The sequence below is a fragment of the Typopeltis vanoorti genome, chromosome 2 (genome assembly GCF_054136105.1).
Source record: "Typopeltis vanoorti isolate ZY-2024b chromosome 2, IOZ_Tvanoo_1.0, whole genome shotgun sequence".
NCBI classification, from domain to species: Eukaryota; Metazoa; Arthropoda; class Arachnida; order Uropygi; family Thelyphonidae; genus Typopeltis; species Typopeltis vanoorti.
This window is the reverse complement of record NC_143550.1, coordinates 4,753,352-4,774,747: the sequence shown is the minus strand read 5'-3', so window position 1 is coordinate 4,774,747 and position 21,396 is coordinate 4,753,352. Positions and strand designations below refer to the sequence as shown.

General features: G+C 36.9%; 1 protein-coding gene across 3 annotated transcripts in view; it reads right to left on the bottom strand.

The window, feature by feature from the left end:
• LOC150108792 (kinesin-like protein KIF11-B) overlaps positions 1-21,396 on the bottom strand; it is a 706,328-nt gene that overhangs the window by 47,655 nt on the left and 637,277 nt on the right. The window lies entirely within an intron of this gene.

The following is a 21,396-nucleotide window of genomic DNA, read 5'->3' as shown; positions in this document are numbered from 1 at the left end:
AACCTGCACACCTTCAATCTATCCTCATAGGGAGCATTGACAGACACGTTGATCATTTGTCTCTAGACCCTCTGCACCACCACGACCTCACTGCCAAGAAACCAAAGTGAACAAATCTGTGCCCAATAGTCCAGATTTAGCCACATCATAGCTTTATAATAACCTCTCTAACCAAGTTGTCAAAGTGTGCTCCTCCACATAATCCTTTGAACTATATTGCCAACCTTTGCAATATGTCCTCTGAACTTCAACTCTGTCAACCATCACCACCAAATCCTAGCCTCATCAACTCCCTGTAGTCCAGTATCACCAGTATAATGTATATGTTATAGTGGTGATAGTGCACAAGCTCACTTACACTTTACAACAATAAAATGACAAATATTATCCTCCTTCTACACCATCAATTTGTTTAAATCATCCTGCTGCATCTGTACATAATTTTTTATTAACTATTGCCCTTCCCAGTTTTGAATCATCAGTAAACAACTGAACACTACCCCCTCAAATCATATCTAAGTTAACTATGATCATTAGGTTATCATTAATATACAAATTGAACAATCTTGACCTTAGAAAGAAATCTTGAAGGCACTTCATCATATACTACTGTTTGGTGCATCTGTCAACTAGCTCATAACATCAGCTTCATATCCATTCCCATTTGCTTCACCTTATGTAATAGTTTTCCACGTGATAATCTGTTAAATACCAGTAGTATCATGATGTGGTGTTACACTTATTCAGCTGTCACTCTATTATAAAATGTGAGTAAATGACTACGGCAGGACCTTTCTTTCAGAAAAAGTAATGCTGCCCCATAGAATATCACATTCCTATCCACCCATTCCTGAATTCTACCTGTAATCATTGTTGTAAGTTTTCCCACTTGGTTATACTATAAATTAAAGATACCAAGAAATTATATACTTGGTTTAATCTTTTATCCAAGTATAAGCAAACAAGTTTGCACCTGAACTGTTTTCAGGATTAGGGCAACTCGTATAAAGAAGTAGAACACTAAGGCAAGTGATGTGAAGTCATTAGCTTCTTTATACGAGTTGCCCCAGTCCTGAAAATAGTTCAGGCACAAACTTGTTTGCTTACACTTGGATAAAGGATTAAACCAAGTATATAATTTCTTAGTATCTTTAATTTATTCTACCTATAATCAGCTTTTCCAATACCTTGACCACTATCTTGAGATACTAATTGGTCTCTAATTTGCCCCTTCTGCCTCCATTAGGTAATGGAACTGTCTTGTCCCCCTTTTCACTCTCTCAGAACCTTGCTTTAAGACTTAGATTAAACAGTCTGATCAAAGGCACCGGCAAGTTTCTTGCATATTCTCATAGTACACATGTTGACATTCTACCCAATCGGACTGCTGTGTTGATATTGATATTTATCAATATGCTGAGCACCTCCAGTTTTTCTACTTCAATTCTTGCATTAGCATCTCCACCTGGATGATGCATCCTTGCAAAATGATGACTTAGTATCTCACCAATTTTTTCTCGTTCTGTCACTTTCCCACCATTGGCAATGATTAAAGTTATTCTTCCATAATCATTCTTCCTCTCATTTGTATGTAGTAAAAAACTTTTTCTTTCCTTTGGTGTGCTTAGCTAATTTCCAACCAGTCTGATTTAGCCATTCTTACCATGCTTCCCGCCTGTTCTCTGTATTGTTCATGGGAATGCCAATCACTTTTTACTTCATATTCCCTCCACAATGTTTCTTTTCTTTCTTTCTTTTCTTTTTTTCCAGCTCCTGCTTTATGATCTTACTCATCCATTTAAATCTCACTTAGTTTATCCACATGATCCAAAGCATGAATCATGTGGATGATTCGTACTAAGGGTGTTCATCATTCATATGAATGATGAACACCCTTAAACAACTCCTGATCCTTTCTTATGTGCTAACTGACATTCTTCTCTTGCAGTTTCTTCTCATGCCATAACACTGCTCCAAGCTGCCTCCTAAGTTTGCCATTCATAATAATGCTTAATGGTATAAACAACACCTAGAAGAAAAAAAAATACATATACTAAACTTATTAATATTTCACTGGTTATCTACCCAGCATCATCAGACAACAATGATAATTGTGACAAGCACTAAAGTAAGTAAATATAGAAACAATTTAAATTGTAACTGACACCTCCAGGGAGTCCAAAGCCTCATCGAGGGAGGGCACTTACTATATAACTCTCTGTCTCCGCCACTTAATCCAACAACTACCACGAATCGCAACTACCTTCATTATCTACACCAATGCCATCTACTGCTGACCACCACCATGAGTATTTTCACAGACAATCACAAACATCCATGCCCACAGCAGGATTCGAATCTGCATCCTTCTGACTGGAGAGCAGATATGGTAACCACTTGGCCAACCAGGCAGGCAGGCATATATGGTATATTCTCGTAGACAAGCTTATACGTTGGTTATGCATTACTAAATCACTTAAGGAAAATTGACAACGTATATAAGAATATAAATTAAATTACACTTTAATAAATATTTCCAATATTTCGGCAACGTCACGTTGTCATCTTCAAAAGGAACTTACAAAAAAGGCACGTGCACGTAGGCACTACAACACAGTAGCTGAGAATGAAGTGATGAAGTTATTGTCTCCTAAAAGTCCTGATGGTGCCCCCTAGTGGGCTATGTAGGTGTTCTTGGCCGTTGGGCTGAAGGTCTGCTGATGTAAGCCTCCCAAATTTGGGGGCAGTCTCATACAACCAAATTTGTTGAGGTTTGGAGAGTTTCATAGGGCTGAGGCTGATTCCGTGAATTAGTAGTAACATATATAGTTATATTTATATTTGTATTATGTAGTTATCTGAGCCTCTATGGGTCGGCTAATTACAAAGTTAATTTAAAAAGTTTGGCTATTAGGTCTTAAAATTATAGTCTCCCAGATCTTTGGTAAATTAATGCAACTATACTTGTCAAGGTAGAGAGAGTGCTTTATAGCTGATGCTGATTCCAAGAATAGTCTCTCAAACCTGTAACAATTACTATGTAATAGAGAAGTTTTTTGCAATCTGATCCTATGTGAAGGAGTATCCAGAGCATTGATCTGCCAATTCCGACTTAGCATACAGATGATGGATATAATTTTTGTGTTCAAGACAGATATTAACTGATCTACCATTCTGTCCAAAGACAGAGAGACATCGCAGAATGCTTTCTTTTGTAGATGCATAGACTTAAAAACCCATAATCAAATTTCAATCTTATAAATGCACAATACAAACAGAGCGGGGTTAGTTAAGGGTCAAAGCCAAATAACTGGGAGATCTCCACATCATCTTTCAAGAATGTGGAGAACTAACTGGGGGCTTCTGACCTAATGTTCAATCCTCACCTTCATGTGGCACACCCTGTTAGTAGGTATCCACTTAGGCAAGAACAAATGAGGATGGGCTGGCATTTTGGAAGTTAGACAACCAAATTGTACTCTCTATTGGCTTAAAACCACAAATATATATGATGGTACAACATGATGAAATTTCATGCTGCCTGGAACATCGACCAGTTAAACAAGCCCCCCCACTGTTTTCATCAGGGAACCAGGATGAACACTGTAAAGTCAGCTACTGATACAAGCTCCAAATCAACATCTAGAAGAAGAAGAATAAACCCATCATCAGAAGAACTGAAGATAGGAACTATCAATATAAGGAGTATTAATGGGAAGGAAATCTTGCAGAATTGGAAAGTACCACATTGACATAATTGTCATTATTGAGACAAAGAATAACAAAAGCATGTGCGATATTACTAAATAATAAGTATAAGATGTTATTTTCATGCAATAATGATGAAGGAAAGAAGGAGTAATGATAGCATTCAACACCAAACACGAAGATAAACTTCTTGATTGGAAGTCAGTTTCAATTAGACATATGTGGGTAAACTTTGGACATGGACAATGAAACTTATTTGTGCCTATGGTCCCACAGAAGGTTCTTCCAAGGAAGAAGTGGAGGGATTTTTTTGAGTCATTAGAACAGGCAGCTGAGATAAAGAAAATGGGGGGAAAAAAAGTGGCCCTTGTTAGAGATCTGAACAGCAAAATAGGAAATGAATCCCACCAGGCAAATATTTACTGGACTTCTGCTCAGGACATGGACTAGTCATTACTAACACCGTGTTTCAACATAAAGATGTGCACAAGGTCATATGGAGAGAAGAACAAGAAATAAGAAAAGCCTCATTGACTATGTCATTGTTGGTAGTGATATATTCATGTTTGTTTAGGGTACGAGAGTGTACAGAGGATTTTAAATTGGAAGTGACCATTACTTAGTACTAAGCAGGATAAAAATAGATATCACAATGAAAAGATTGGTGGTCTGATCATGGGGTTATATAATGGAACCACCACCCTTATCTCTGCTGATGAACACTTCTCTCAATACTGAAACATGGATAATCTTCACAACCTTTGTAATAATAATAATATTATTATTATTATGTGACACCTCCAAGGAGCCCAAAGACTCATCGAGGGAGTGTACCTACTCTACAACTTTCCGTCTCCACCACTCAATCCACCAACTACAGTGAACCGCATCATCTACACCAATGCCATCTACTGCTCACAACCACCACTATATATAGCCTGAATTTTAAATTTGCCTAAAATCAACATAGTGACTGCTCCTAAGAATGGCTAATGCACCCTGGTAACAACTCTCTAGAATACCAATCCTGGAGAGGTTTTAACAAAAAAATCATAACAAGTGGGATACCTGTTTTAGAAATTGTGTTGTTGTTAGATGTTTTCTACATAAAGAGGGGAGGATCCGTGAATTGTTATTAGTACACTCTCCAGGATGTTTAAATGTTTTATTCTGAAATACTAAAATTCTTCAATACACATTTCACATACTTTCTCAACTGTACAGACAATTCAGCAGAATTCCTTGAATTCTGATATGCGCGGAAGTGTCAAAAGGTCTCGCATCTCTGGGAGTACAGTACTTACTTATTTTTTGGTTTGCTGATTGCAACAATTCATGAATCATCATGACAGGTACAGCATAAGAACTGTAACATGTAAAGCAATGCAAAAATAAGTGAAAGGTGATTAGAGTGAGAGCTTAAAGCCTTATGAGAAATGCTTTTTATGAACTATAAACAGTCTTGGTTGTTGAACAGATCTAAGAATTACAATTTTTCATATCTTGGAGTTACTCATAACCATATTTATTGAGAATGAGTTGGTTTTTATGATCTGCTGCTAATTCCAAAAAACACCTTTCATTTTTAAGTCAGGTCTGCTAGATCTGACTTACCATAACGTGGTAGCATATGGATTTCTTATGCTCATCCAAATGGATGTAGTCAAATTTGTCTATATTAAGACAAGTTACAAACACAAGAAACTTTATATGCACCTTAAATTAGAGAGAGAGAGAGGGAGAATTGGTCTTTAGATAAGGGCAGAGCCCTAGAAAATATTTTATTTATTTTATTTTTAATATGGGATTTGAAAGTATTACAGGGATTATCTGGCTTTAAAGTTCTGGCTATCCTGTGGCATCCTGGATATATGTAATATTAACAGTATTACTGTAATCTGTATACTGAGAGGATTGTGGGATGAAGAGAAGTGCAAGGATTTTATTAATTTAGTTAGAATTGTGGTAAGGTGAATAGATGATGTAGACAAATCCAGAAGAGCCACCCTAAGTATGAAGGCTACATCAATATATGAAGCCATCATCATAGGTGGTGATTTCTGATTACGTTAGCAGCTTGCTAGAGAACATTAAACCCAACTGTTCAGAGAAACCAAAGTTTGAAAAACCAAAATTCAATCAGAGACCAAAATTAAAAAGGCAAAGGTATAAAATAAACTGTAAACTATATATTAATATAAAATGGAGTAGAAAAACATGAAAGAGTATCTATTAGAAATGGAATGATATATAAGAATATAAAGGAACAGGCAGAACAATGCAATTATATATTGAGTAAAATATTACATTTAAAGCTAAAGAAAGGGAAACCAACACTAGAAACAGAAGAATTTTATGCAGATCTTCAAAACCTAACAGAAAAAATATATAAAAAAGAGAATATGCAGAAATCATTGGTGATTTAAATACAAGAATTGGCAACATGGCTATTTTGGATATGTGACAAAGATTTAATGAAATAATTAAGGAAAATGAGTAAACCTGCTATAGTTTTGTACGAATAATGAATTAAGAATAAATAATATATTCCTTGATCATAAAGTACAGCCTAACATGGGAGAATACAAAGGGGCAAAAATCTGTAACTGATTACATTATAACTAATGTCAGAAAAAGTATTAATGCAAGGGCTCTTACAACACCAGATCTAGGACTAGAATTTAGTTATTGGAAAAATAAAAAAACTGTTAAAGACATCAAAAATAAAATAAAACATAACATATAGAGAAGAACAAAATACAGAATAGTATTAGTCCAGGAATAAAGTGTAAGATACCTATATGAGAAAAGACTGTCAAACAATTTTGTCCATTGAAGTGAATCCAGGTGGTGTTTCGTTGGCAAGTTTGTGAAATGAAGACTCTTGGTTCAGATAATTTTTTTTACTAATTAATTGTGGATAACTGTGTAAGAGTTATGGTAGAAGTCATGCATCTGTAGGGTGTGTGTGAGCTTGTTTGTTTGAGTTGATAAAACAGCTGAACTTCAGCAGGGTATAATAACTGGCATCAGAAGGAACATAGTGGTAGTTATGTCTTTACAAGAGTTAAATTTGGATTTTAGCCATTTCACAAAACGTGAGGTGTGCTACATGCATTCATTAGATTGTCAATAAATTATTCATTTTTAAGGTGAATGGAAGCAGGGTGTGTGCAAAAGTGTGACTAGAATGTGGACTTGATGAGCGGTAATGTATCAGTGACTGATGGTGACAGTAGTGAGAATGCAACGAGAAGAATGAGTGCTCATCTAATATCAAAGAGAGCACTGTAAAAGAGCAGTGAATGAAACAATTGATTGTAGCAAAGAATGACGAAAGAGATACGAATATAGTGAAAGTCGGATTCCGAGCACATTTCCATTACCTTCCATGCCATGTGATCTACAGGGTGTCTCGTGATGTGTCTAAACCACCTAAGTCAGTGCTCACTTCGTTACACGCTTTATTCAGTATGGTAATGCCTCCAGCCCCCCCCAGCATCTTCATCTCAGCAGCAAGCATTTTTTGTTGTCGCTTAAGAGGTCAACATTCCACTCCATATATAATGATGGATCATACTGCTGTTTTATATATCCTCCCCTTTACTTGTACTGGCATCCTTCAGTCACATAATACTCCAAAGAGTACTCTCTATCTCATTCAGCTGATGTTCCATGCCAGCATTGATGTGAGGATTGAGCTCAAGTACTTAAAGCTCTCAACTTTCTTGAATGGGGCATCTTGAAGGCATATGATGTTATTCTTAGGGCTATTAGAAAAATCACAGCACATGCATTCAGTCTTCTTTCTGATAATTTGCAAGCCACCAATTTCCAGTGCTTTCCTCCAACATCTAGCATTAGCTGCAAGTCTTCTGAATCATCACTCATCAGGACAATGCCATCAGCATATAAAATATGCAAGTCATCTAATGTTTGCTGTAAGATAGTCCATGGCCCATTTAAAAACAGAAGTGGGCTTAGTGCTACTCCTTGATGTACTCCCACTCTGATCTCCAATTCTTTGCTGGTTCCAGCTAGGCATATTACTTTGGTTGTGTGTGATATTCCGACGATTAATAGATATAAGCTGAGATCTTGTGTGATCTCAGTGCTTGCCACATTAATCTCCATGGAACACGAGCAAAAGCCTTTTCAAGGTCAATAAATACTAGGTGCAGAGATTTTTTTTGTTATCTTTGTGCCTTTCTAGTAAATTTCTGATAGAGTGTATGGTCAATTGAGGATTTTCCAGAGCCAACCCCACACTGGCTTTCAGTGGCATTTAAAAAGAAGAGCAGGCTCCTCATAATATAAAACAGCAATACATCTCCTAGGAGCTGCATTTTACATTATGAGAAAATATTAAGGATAGGGATGGAGCTTGCTCCACCTTCGCTCCAAGTTGCCCTAGTGTTGAACCACCCAGGTGTTGACTTATGCTTGGACTCGCCGATAGTTCTTCGGCATGAAACTCTTAGATTTCGATCTCCGAGTTTCGTATCTGGCTTTAAAATAATGAGGGATTTATTATCCCCTTAATTTATGCCGCTGAAAAAAAAAAAAGCCTCTTGGCTCTTTTCTTTATCGTAGTAATAATAATATATGGGTACACTGGTCTGGCAATTCGTTAGTAGGGGTGTATATATATGTAAGTTCGGTTCACTTAAACCTTGGTATTCCAGGTCTACCTACTCACTGATGAGACCTCAATAAAGGTTGAAACTGGTCTGGATAGTGACCTCTCCTCATAATGTAAAACAGTAATGCATCTCCTAGGAGCTGCATTTTACATTATGAGAAAATATTCAGGATAGTGATGGAGCTTGCTCCACCTTTGCTCCAAGTTGCCCTAGTGTTGAACCACCCAGGTGTTGACTTATGCTTGGACTCGCCGATAGTTCTTCGGCATGAAACTCTTAGATTTCGATCTCCGAGTTTCGTATCTGGCTTTAAAATAATGAGGGATTTATTATCCCCTTAATTTATGCCGCTGAAAAAAAAAAAAAAGCCTCTTGGCTCTTTTCTTTATCGTAGTAATAATAATATACGGGTACACTGGTCTGGCAATTCGTTAGTAGGGGTGTATATATATATATGTAAGTTCGGTTCACTTAAACCTTGGTATTCCAGGTCTACCTACTCACTGATGAGACCTCAATAAAGGTTGAAACCGGTCTGGATAGTGACCTCTCCTCATAATGTAAAACAGTAATGCATCTCCTAGGAGCTGCATTTTACATTATGAGAAAATATTCAGGATAGTGATGGAGCTTGCTCCACCTTTGCTCTGAGTTGCCCTAGTGTTGTACCACCCAGATGTTGACTTACGCTTGGACGCCGACAGTTCTTCGGCATGAAACTCTTAGATTTCGATCTCAGAGTTTCATATCCAGCTTTAAAATAATGAGGGATTTATTATCCCCTTAACTTAATTTATGCCGCCAGAGAAAAAAAAAGCCTCTTGGCTCTTTATCGTAGTAATAATAATATATGGGTACACCGGTCTGGCAATTCGTTAGCAGGAGTATATGTAAGTTCAGTTCACTTAAACCTTGGTATTTCCAGGTCTACCTACTCCCTGATGAGACCTCAATAAAGATTGAAACTGGTCTGGGTAGTGACCTCTCCTCATAATGTAAAATAGTAATACAGCTCCTAGGAGCTGCGTTTTAATTATGAGAAAATATTAAGAATAGTGATGGAGATTGCTCCACCTTTGCTCCGAGTTGCCCTAGTGTCGTACCACCCAAGTGTTGACTTACGCTTGGACTCGCCGATAGTTCTTCGGCATAAAACTCTTAGATTTCGATCTCCGAGTTTCGTATGGCTTTAAAAATATTTTGAGGGATTTATTATCCCTTTAACTTAATTTACGCTGCCGGAAAAAAATAGCCTCTTGGCTCTTTATCGTATATATATATATACAGATATATCAGGAACGAATATTCCAGGTGTGCAAGGTGTGTGGTGCTCATCCACCGAATAGCAATATCACCGATATTGCATTTTTACATTTATTCCTGTTAAAGACACCCCTAATTGTTTCCAGACTTTGCATGACGCCTAAAAGTAAACACAGTATACTAGTGCTTCATGAAGAGGGAACTTTTCACCATGTAAATAGCCCAGGTATGCTCAAAATACATACCTTTGAGTATGTATTTTGAGTTACATGTTCCTACTGATATTCTTCGACCTAGACCCTCTGCCTAAGTCCAGGATGCATCCCTTTTTTATGCTGGGTGATGAATGAGCCAGTATGTAATTTTCCTACTTGATTCATCATTTACATTGTCCTCATGGCGGGGAGGGTATCTGGCCAGACAGGTTTTGCCTCACAATAGTGCATAAGACGAAATGACAGCAAAATAGGAAAGATTCACCTCTAGCCCATTAATACTCTACTAGCATTGGGGGAAGGAGCAAGAAGAGAAGAGCAGGGATGGTCCACAGATAATATAACAGATGTATATTACACAAAGTAAGGCATGGTCCAGCATCAGGTACCTTGGGTTTGTTACACTTGTACTCAAAGTGAGTCCCTGAGGAATTTGAATGTATACAGTCGTGTTCATGGATTAAAAACTACTGGACTGAAATTAACACTAGTTAATCATCATCATGCATATCAAGGATTTAGGCCTAGCATGACCTGTTCCAGCCTTAGAAGTCATCGGTGAATCGTTTAAGAGGACGTCCTGGTTTTCTTTTTCCTAATGGCTTGTACTTTAAGGCTTGCTTTGGTAATCCTTCTGTTTTCATTCTTTGAATGTGTTCCATCCATTTATGTTTATATTTTTTAATTTTTTCTATTACTAGTTCTTGGTTTAATTCTTTCATAATTTCTTTGTTTCTTTTGTGATCAAATAGGGTATACTTTGCAGTTTTTCTCATAAACTTCATTTCTGCTGTTATTAATCTTTGTTTGTCTTTTTGTTTTATTGTCCACATTTTGCTTCCATATATTAGTTAATTTAAATTTTTTATTATTCAGTTATACAAAATACTGAAATAATAGTTCCCGACAAGTTTCGTAAATCGTAGGATTCACATCTTCAGGGGGTAAACAGTATAACTTAAAGTTTAAACAAGAGAATTGATAAATACAAATCATAACCGTCTGGCTATTCATAAACTCAAATAACAGAATGCAGATAAAAAATGTTATTGATGTTGAACAATACTAGATGATGTCACGTGTTCTTGTTCTCGTTCATACAGTCCGAGCTGACCACACTTGATGGAGAATTAAACCTTGATTTTTATTGCATTTAGCAGCTTCTTTAAATTTTCTTATATAACTGTTGTTTTCTATATATCACATCGTCGTTTTTTGCCAAAGTACATCATGTCCAGTGGAAGTGGTACGGAAAGCAAGACCCGTTTTTTGTTCTGTTTCGTATTGTACGTCTTTTTGGTGTTCAGCCATGCATACTTCTCCAGATCTTCCTGTCTGCCCTACAAGCAAATCCCGCGAGAGCAATGGATTTTGTAGACTCCTGGTTTTTTATGAGGATGATGAGGTGGTTTTGGTGGATGTAGGAATCTTGAGATTTTTTCATAGGAAGGAAGGCTACTTTTATGTTGTGTTTGTTCATTGGTTAGCTTATCTGAAACATTTTTGATATAAGGCAGCGAGATTGCGTTTTTGTAATCCAGTTTCATTGTGTTATGACACAAAAACCATCAAGAGAATCCTTAAAATGCCTCCAACTAACAACACAATAAAACAGGATCACAAAAACGCAATCTCACTTCCTTATATCAAAAATGTTAGAGATAAGCTAGCCAAATTAATGAACAAACACAACATAAAAGTAGCCTTCCTTACTATGAAAAAATCTCAAGATTCCTACATCCACCAAAACCACCTCATCATCCTCTTAAAAAACCATTAGTCTACAAAATCCATTGCTCTCGCAGGATTTGCTACGTAGTACAGACAGGAAGATCTGGAGAAATACGCATGGCTGAATACCAAAAAGACGTACAATACAAAACAGAACAAAAAACGGGTCTTGCTTTTCATACCACTTCCACTGGACACGATGTACTCTGGCAAAAAACGATGATGTCATACATAGAAAACAACAGTTATATAAGAAAATTTAAAGAAGCTGCTAATATGCTAAAACACCCACCCCCAATGCAATAAAAATCAAGGTTTAATTCTCCATCAAGTGTGGTCAGCTCTAATAAAAAAATTTACCTCAATCTGAGCTTGGACTGTATGAACAAGAACACGTGACATCGTCCAGTATTGTTCAACATCAATAACGTTTTTTATCTGCATTCTGTTATTTGAGTTTATGAATAGCCACACGGTTATGATTTGTATTTATCAATTCTCTTGTTTAAACTTTAAGTTATACTATTTACCCCATGAAGATGTAAATCCTACGATTTACGAAACTTGTCGGGAACTATTATTTCAGTATTTTGTATAACTGAATAATAAAAAATGTGGTGTAATCACTGAAATATATCTTTTGAACCAATTAGCCGCAGAAGTCTACGCCTGTAATGTTAATTAGTTAAATTAAATTAAAATATGATAGCAGATAAATTATTAAATACAATTGAGGATAGCAATTTCCCAAACTTTTCAATAGTGAGACAGTCATTCCGATTACAATTATACCTATGAAGTAAGGCTTCAGCGCTCTCTTTATATAAACCTTCACGTTTATATGTGGATCTTAGTAGCATGGTGATTTGCCATTGGATCCTGTGGTTAGCATTTTTGATTCCATGTTGTGCAAGGCCAGATTTGTGAGATTTGATGAGACGGATGCGATCTTGATATTCAGAAATATGTTCATTTATAGATCTTCCTATTAGTCCATAGTAAGATAACTTACAAGAACAAGGTACTTTGTATATGCCAGGGAGCATTGTTGGTGTAAGTTTGTCTTTTGGAGAAAGTAAAAAGTGAATTTGGTTGATGGATTTATAGGTTGCAACGAGTTTGTATTTTTTCATAATTTTTACCAAACATTCAGAGATGCCTTTAATATATAGTATATGAGCCCTGTGGGCTTCTTCTTGCCCGGGTTGATTTGTAGGCAAGTGGTTATTTATTTATTTATTTTTATTTTTTGGTTTTATTGGATTATATCCATTTAGAAAGGCCATTTCTTTGATAATTTCCAATTCTTGTTTTAGAGATTCTTCAGAAGAACAAATTTTGTGTGCTCTGGCTACTAAAGATTTTATGATATCAGCAAAGGTTAGTCGATTGGTAGAGCCTCTGCTACTAATGGCTTGCAAAATGTTAAGCAAGTTTTTTAGTGTGGTTAGTAGTTGGAAGGGGTTCAATCATTCGATGCTGTTGGCACACTCTCCCTCGAGTCTTTGGACTCCCTAAAGGTGTCACATAATAATAATAATAATATTTTTGAGAGGATGGTGAGCTGATTTATTATGGATATAACGATCTGAAAAAGTTGGTTTTTGGTAGACAGAAGTGGAAATGGATCCATCTTGTTTGCACTGGATGTGTACATCAAGAAAGGAAATACCTTTTGATGATTCCTTTTCTAGTGTGAACTTGATATGAGGATGTAGGATCTTGATTTTTTGTAGAAATGAGAAGAGTTCAGGATCTGTGTGACTCCAAACTGTAAAGATATCATCAACATAGCATACCCACATTGTTGGTTTTGGGTCAAGAGCAAAAATTCAATCTTCTAGGTGTTCCAGAAAAAAAAGTTGGCTAAGTTAGATGATAAGGGTGAACCCATTACTGTTCTTTCTTCCTGTTTATATATTTTAGCTTTCCATGAGAATCAACTTGATGTGATTGCAAATTTGAATAATTCTATTATGTCTGGTGGAAATTTTTGGGTTATCAATTCTACTGTTTTTTTGTGAGGGATATTAGTGAAGAGAGACAATGTCAAAGCTTACTAACATGTCTGCACCTGCCAGTTTAATGCCTATTATCATTGTATGAAGTTCTATGGATTTTTTTTTTTAATGAAGAGGTTGAGTGACTAGTGATGGGAAAGAGAAGGTTAGATAGGAATCTTGATATATTATATGTGGAACTGCTCATAGAATTCACAATAAGTCTGAGTGGACAATGGACATTGTGGATTCCATCTCATTGCTACCTTCTCCAAAAGACAAACTCTCACCAATTATGCTACCTGGCATATACCAAGTACCATGTTTGTGTAACTTGTCTTACTGGACAAATAGGAAGATCTATAAATAAATGTATCCCTGAACATCAAGACCATATCCACTTTATCAAACCTCACAAATCTGGCCTTGCACAACATGGAATCAAAAATGCTAACCACAGGATCCAATGGCAAATCACCAATGCTACTAAGATCCACATATAAACATGAAGGTTTATATAAAGAGAGAGCTGAAGCCTTACTTCATAGGTATAATCGTAATCAGAATGACTATCTCACTATTGAAAAGTTTGGGAAATTGCTATCCTCAATTGTATTTAATAATTTATCTGCTATCATATTTTAATTTAATTTAACCAATGTTAATTTCAGTCCAGTAGGTTTAATCCATGAACATGACTGTATACATTCAAATTCCTCAGGGGCTCACTTTGAGTACGGGTGTGGCAAACCGAGGTATCTGATGCTGGACCATGCCTTACTTCATGTAATATACGTCTGTTATATTATCTGTGGACCATCCCTGCTCTTCTCTTCTTGCTCCTTCCCCCAATGCTAGTAGAGTATTAATGGGCTAGGGGTGAATCTTTCCTATTTTGCTGTCATTTCATCCTACACTATTGTGAGGCAAAACCTGTCTGGCCAGCATGGTGCTATAAGTTCTTTCCTAATATCCTCGTATTTAATATGATATTGCCATTGATGCCATCTATTCACGCCTATAATCTTTCTCAGGACTCTCATATCTGCAGTCTCTAGTCTTTGGTCAAGTCTTTTACTTCTGACCCAGCTCTTCTGACCAAGTATTGCTTGATATAATGCCCCATTGACACCATATCCAAATCGACTTTTCCAAATCGACAAAACTTAAATACAGATCTTTGTTATATTCCCATGCTTTCTCGACTATTTGTTGTAAAGTGAAGATCTGATCCTGACAGCCTCTATCTGGCCTGAATCCAGCTTGTTCTTCACCAAGCTTTTCTTCCACAATTCTTCTCAACTGTTTCTCAAGTATACTTGCATAGATCTTGCCAGGAACACTCAGTAGGGAAATACCTCTGTAATTCTCACATTCAGTTTTATTTCCCTTTTTATATATGGGTTCTATGAGAGCTCTACTCCAATCATCGGGAATTCGTCCCTCTGGCCAGGCTTTCTGAACTATGCAGTGCAGCCACTGTAAGACTCTTATACCACCATACTTCAGCATTTCTGGTCAAATATCATCTACCGCTGCTGCCTTGCCACATTTCAAGCCTTTGATGGCTTTTTCTACTTCAAGTATGGTTATGTATTCCTGACTGCATGCCTGGTCAGTGTTTTTTACCACTGGGCTGTCATCACTGCTTGTTTCATTTAACAGTTTTTCAAAGTAATTACTCCATACTTCAAGGATATCTTTTACTCCCGTTTTCATGTCACCTTTATCATCTCTAACTTCTTTTACAGCACTCTTTCCTCTATTCCTAAGCTTCGTCAACAACCTCCAGAATATTTTGCCACGTTCTTGATATTTATTTTCTATATTCATGCCAAAGTCCTCCCATGACTTTTGTTTAGCTAGTTTTACACAGTGTTTAGCTTTGTTACATTTGTCTCTGTATTCTCTAAGAGCACAAGCTGACTTTTTTGACAGGAACTTTTGATACGCTTTCTTCTTTTCCTTCACTGACTCTTTAACTTCCTGTGTCCACCAGAGAGTTCTGATTTTTTTTATCCTTGCAGACAAACTCACCACATGCCTCTCTGGCTGAGTCAATCAATGTTTTCTTCAGAGGTTTGCCACTGAATCTCCAAGGTTTGGTTCCTGTTCTCAAACTCTTTCAATTTTTCTTCAATAATCTTTGTGTAGTTTAGTCTACTGTTCACATCTGAGAGCCTGCTCAACTTTTATTCGCTTTAAAACTTTCTTAAATGTTATTCTTTTCAATAAGAAATTCAATTTTATCCTGCTCAAGACTAAATAGTAATCACTTCCAATTTCAAATCCTCTGTACACTCTGGTGTCCTGCACCAGGGAAAAAACATTACTATCAACAAAAACATAGTCAATGAAACTTTTCTTATTCCTTGCTTCTTCTCTCCATGTGAATTTGTGCACATTTTTATGTTGGAACATGGTGTTAGTAATAACCAGTCCATGTCCTGAGCAGAAATCCAACAGATATTTGCCATTATTATTAGCTTTGCTCTTTTCTCCAAATTTTCCCAAAATATTTTTGTATGTCTCACAATCATTTCCTATTCTGCTATTTAGATCCCCAACAAGGACAAACTTTTCCTTTTTCATGGGGTCAGTTGCTTTTTCTAAAGCCTCAAAAAATTCCTCCACTTCTACCTTAGTAGAACCTTCTGTGGGACCATAGGCACAAATAAGTCTCATTGTCCAGTTCCCCATTCTCATATTTGCCCACATTACTCTACTTGAGACTGACTGCCATTCAAGAAGATTAGCCTTGTATTTTGTGTTGAATACTATGGCTACTCCTTCTTTTCCTTGATTGTTATTTCCTAAATATAACATTTTGTATTTATTGCTCAGAAAGATCTCACCAGTTTTTGTCTTTCTTGTTTCAGTCACCCCTATTATGTCGATCTGGTACTTATCTAATTCCTCAGCTAGCTCCATTTCTTTGCCATTCAGGCTTCTTATGTTTACCGATCTTTAGCTCTGGTGATGTTGAGTTGGGGTTTGTTTTCAGATTTATTCCAGTAGCTGACTTTTCGCCCTGGTTCCCTGGCAAAAACAACGGGGGCCTTGTTTAACTGGGCGACTCCCCAGCCGGCATGAAATTTTGTCATGTCGTACCTTCATTTTTTATTTTAGTTTAACCAATAAGAATACAATTTGGTTGGCTAAATCCCAAATTGCCAGCCCATCCTCGTTCGTTCAGTATCCAAGTAGATACCCAACAGGGTGCACCACGAGAAGGTGAGGATTGGACATTAGGTCAGAAGCCCTGATCGGTTCTCCGCATTCCTTTAAAGGCTATGTGAAGGTCTCCTCTCAGTTATACAGCTTTGACCCTTAAGCACCCCAGTGACATCCCTATGAGTCTAAAAAGGAAAGCTTTCAACCAGTGCATACTTCTTGTCCTAACATATGGGGGGGGGGGGGACATGGACTTTAACAGATGCCCTAAACAAAAAGCTGAGAACAACACAACATCGCATGGAGAGACGTATGCTAAAAATAACATTAAGAGATAGGAAGACAAATACCTGGATAAGATCTCACACAGGTGTCAGAGATATTGTAAAATACATTAAACAGGCTAAGTGAAGATGGGCTGGCCATATTGCCAGATGGGAGATGGACTAGAAAAACAATAGAGTGGAGAACAATGGATAGAGCAAGATAAAGAGGAAGACCGACAAGAAAGTGGAGGATGAACTGGAACAAATTGCAGGAGTGAGATGGATATGAGAAGCAGAAAACCGATTTCTCTGAAACACCATGGGGTAGACTTTCATCTCCAGCAGTGGACAGAAGAAGCTGTACTGATTATGTGTTATGATTCATAAGACAAAATATTTACATTAAACAAAGTTATTTATTGTGGCATATGTGTTATTCTATAGTTATGGATACTCGACAAGTTTCACTATATTAAAAAACACCCATGCCCATGGCAGGAATCGAACCCACAGCCTTTTGGCTGGAGAGCGGATACGCTAACCACTCGGCCAACACTGATTTGGTGTTCTGAGTTCTGTGGAATGGCTGCAAAGAATTACAAAGAAAGATTGAGAGTATGTAAACTGCAGACACTGGCAGAGAGAGAGAGAGAGAGAAGCAAGATAGATCATATGATACAAGTCTATATTTTTCTAAAAGGATGTTAGATATTAGTTGAAATGTGATTAAGGGTCAAAGCTGTATAACTGAGAGGAGACCTCCACATAACCTTTAAAGAAATGTGGAAAACTGACAAGGGCTTCTGACCTAATGTCCAATCCCCACCTTCTTGTGATGTACTGTCAGGTATTTATCTGGATACTGAACGAACAAGGATGGGCTGGAAATTTGGGATTTAGCAGACCAAATTGTATTCTTATTGGCTTAAACCACAATATAAAACGATGGTACAATGTTACAAAATTTCATGCTGGATGGGGCATCGCCCAATTAAACAAGGCCCCCATTGTTTTCGCACTGTATAGTTCCAAAGGCCTGGACAGAGTGATGAATTCCAGTTGATTGGAGTAGAGCTCTCATAGTACCCATATATAAAAAGGGAAATAAAACTGAATGTGGGAATTACAGAGGTATTTCTGTAATTCCCACATTCTTACTGAGCATTCCTGGTAAGATTTATGCAAGCATACTTGAGAAATGGTTCAGAAGGATTGTGGAAGGGAAGCTTGGTGAAGAACAAGCTGGATTCAGGCAAAATAGAGGTTGTCAGGATCAGATTTTCACTTTACGACAAATAGTTGAGGATCATGGGAATATAACAAAGATCTGTATTTAAGTTTTGTCGATTTGGAAAAGGCATATGACAAGGTGCCAAGAGAGAAGCTATTCAAAACGCTACAGTTGTATGGTGCCAATAGGATATTATATCAAGCAATACTTTGTCTTCATTTGAGTTGTAAGTCAGCAGTTAGAATTGAAGTACAGGAAGATTGTTTAATGTTAAATCTGGTGTGAGACAAGGATGTACATTATCCCCTCTGTTATTCATTATCTGGTATATAGCTAGTGTAAAGCCAAAAATGGAAGGCATTTATTTGTGGTTTCTCATAACCAATAAAAAAAAAAAAAACATCTGGTGATGCTAAAAAAAACTTATGCAATTGCTTCATAAAGATGGGCCCTTTCTATGGCATGTTCAGTTACTTATGCACCACCCTATATATATATATATATATATATATATATATATATATATATATATATATATGAAACGTACTATTAACTCGGGGTTGGGATATGTTCATTTTTCTAAATTAACTGACTTAAACCCAAGAATTATAACACAATGACATTTTTTGAAAAAACGCAACATGTTTCGTCAAAAATGACTTCTTCAGGCGATAAGAACACAGAAAGATAATAAAAGACACTTAAATTAACATTGACACACTCTAAAACTATACAATTATAAAGCCATAATATTTGACTGTAAATTACAGTTATTATGAGCTTGAACTACAGTCCGAGTTAAAGTTCTATTGTTGTACACCTGTGCATGTGTAGAGTCACACGATCTCCAGTATCTAATAGTAGAGTTGAAAGAGTCAGCCAAATTATAGCTAAGATTATTATTCAAATGAAAAGGGTCTAAGGTGATTTCCTTTGACTCGACAATGCGGCGCTCTATTTCATCATGGCAGACGTGTAGGTTTGAAGTCAATGTCCAATTTATTTCATGTTGGTGGCCTTCGTTGTTCGTGTTTATTGAAAGCAGGACATGGCCCGACAGAGCAGTTGCTCTGGTTCTCTTATAAGCAATGTCTCTCTGATGCTCTTCGAGACGTAGTAAGATAGATTTCTCTGTCTGCCCATAGTAAGGCTTTCCGCATTCAAAAGTGACCTTGTATACACCTGGGAATTGTAGAAGGTTGTGAGGTTGTTTATAGTTTTTGAAGCGTGATATTATTTTTGGCAGAGTTGAGAAGCACATTTTTATGTTAAACTTCTTGAGAATTCTGCTCAGCTTTTTGGATAGTGTGCTGATGTATGGCAAGACGATATGACCTTTGGAGTCGTCCTGTGTCTCTACGTTGTTACGTTGACGGCGGGATAATTGGTTGTTAATACTTTTTAGAGAGTAGCCATTGTTTTTAAAGGTCCATTTAAGATGTTGTAGTTCCTTTTTCAGTTCTTCTTCATCTGACAGTACAGATCTTGCACGATTCGCTAGAGTTGATATAATACCCAACTTTTGCGCTGGATGGTGATGGGAGGACGCATGCAAATATCTGTCTGTGTGTGTTGGCTTTCTAAAAATAGAGACTTTAATTGATTCAGGCGTCTTGGTGAGTTTAACATCTAGGAAGCAGATGGAACTATTTTCTTCAATCTCCATAGTCAATTTTATATCTTGATGGCGGTTGTTTAAGTGGTCGAGAAACTTGTGAAGATTCTCAGTACCATGCTCCCATATGAGGAATATATCGTCCACATATCTAAGCCAAATTTTTGGTTTTAAAGTATAAGAGGAGATCGCCTTTTCTTCAAAGTCCTCGAAAAAAATGTTGGCTAACACAGGAGAGAGAGGGCTTCCCATAGCTAATCCTTTGATCTGTTTGTATAGTTTACCTTCGAATTCAAAATAGGCAGAGTTTACACAGTGAGATAACAGAGAGAACATTTTATTTGAAATCTTGTTTTTTAAAATATGGAGAACGTCCTGTGTCGGAACGTTGGTAAAGAGTGCTACCACGTCAAAGCTCACCATGATATCAGAAGGTTTTAGTTTTAGGTCCTTTATTTTAGAGACAAAATCTGTTGAGTTTTTAATATAAGAAGAAGATTTTCCCGCATAAGCTTTTAACGATGACGCCAAATATTTGGATAACCTGTATGTGGGCGAGTCAATGCTGTCTACTATAGGTCTCAGTGGATAGTTTTCTTTGTGTACCTTCGGGAGGCCATATAACCTTGGAATGAGGGGGTGTAAAGAGCGGATGGAGAGCCGTGTATTCCGTGGAATTTCTGTGGTCTTTTGTGGGAGATTATTTGTTCTATTGTATATTTCTCTTGTTGGGTCTCTCTCAATTTCCAAATAACTATCTGAATTTAACAGTGCTAAGATTTTTTCTCGGTAGTCTATTTTATCTAGAACTACAGTTGCATTCCCCTTATCAGCCTTTAAGATGACAATGTCCTTGTTAATCCGTAGATTTTTAAATCCCTCACTAGGGGATATATTATCAGAAGGAGGTTTTGCGTCGTTGATTGCAAGAATTGCTTCGATGCGAAGTAAACTCGCGTTTGCGGTAGGAAGTAGCGAAGCTGCCTTCTCCAACTTAGTTAAAAGTAATTCTTTAGGGATGCATTTTGGTGCTAACACAAAGTTTAGGCCTTTTTCGAGAATTTGCTCTTCATCGGGACTTAGCACGTATGACGATTTGTTAATCACCAAATTCTTAAGACTGCCATGACAATTATTTAAGGTAGATCTTTCTTGTTTTGACTTGAGAAAGTTGAATTTTCTGATTAGCTTTTGTTTGTTTAAGTTTTGATAATGTAATGCAGGTTGTGTACTCAACTCTCTAATGTAAATCCTCTCTGTTAACAGTTCAAGTTTAGCTCTAGTGTAAATACGGTGCGCTCTTTCTGTAGTAATGATTTCTTTAAATTGTAGGAACTTTGGAATAATTGAGGAAAACTTACATTTCTTCAAGAAGATGAGTCTGTTGATATTAATTCCAATGCTCTTTAGTGTCTTCTGATATGCTTTCGTAAGTGCACAATTACCCTCGTCAGAAGGGAAATGATGAAACGTACTATTAACTCGTGGTTGGGATATGTTCATTTTTCTAAATTAACTGACTTAAACCCGAGAATTATAAAACAATGACA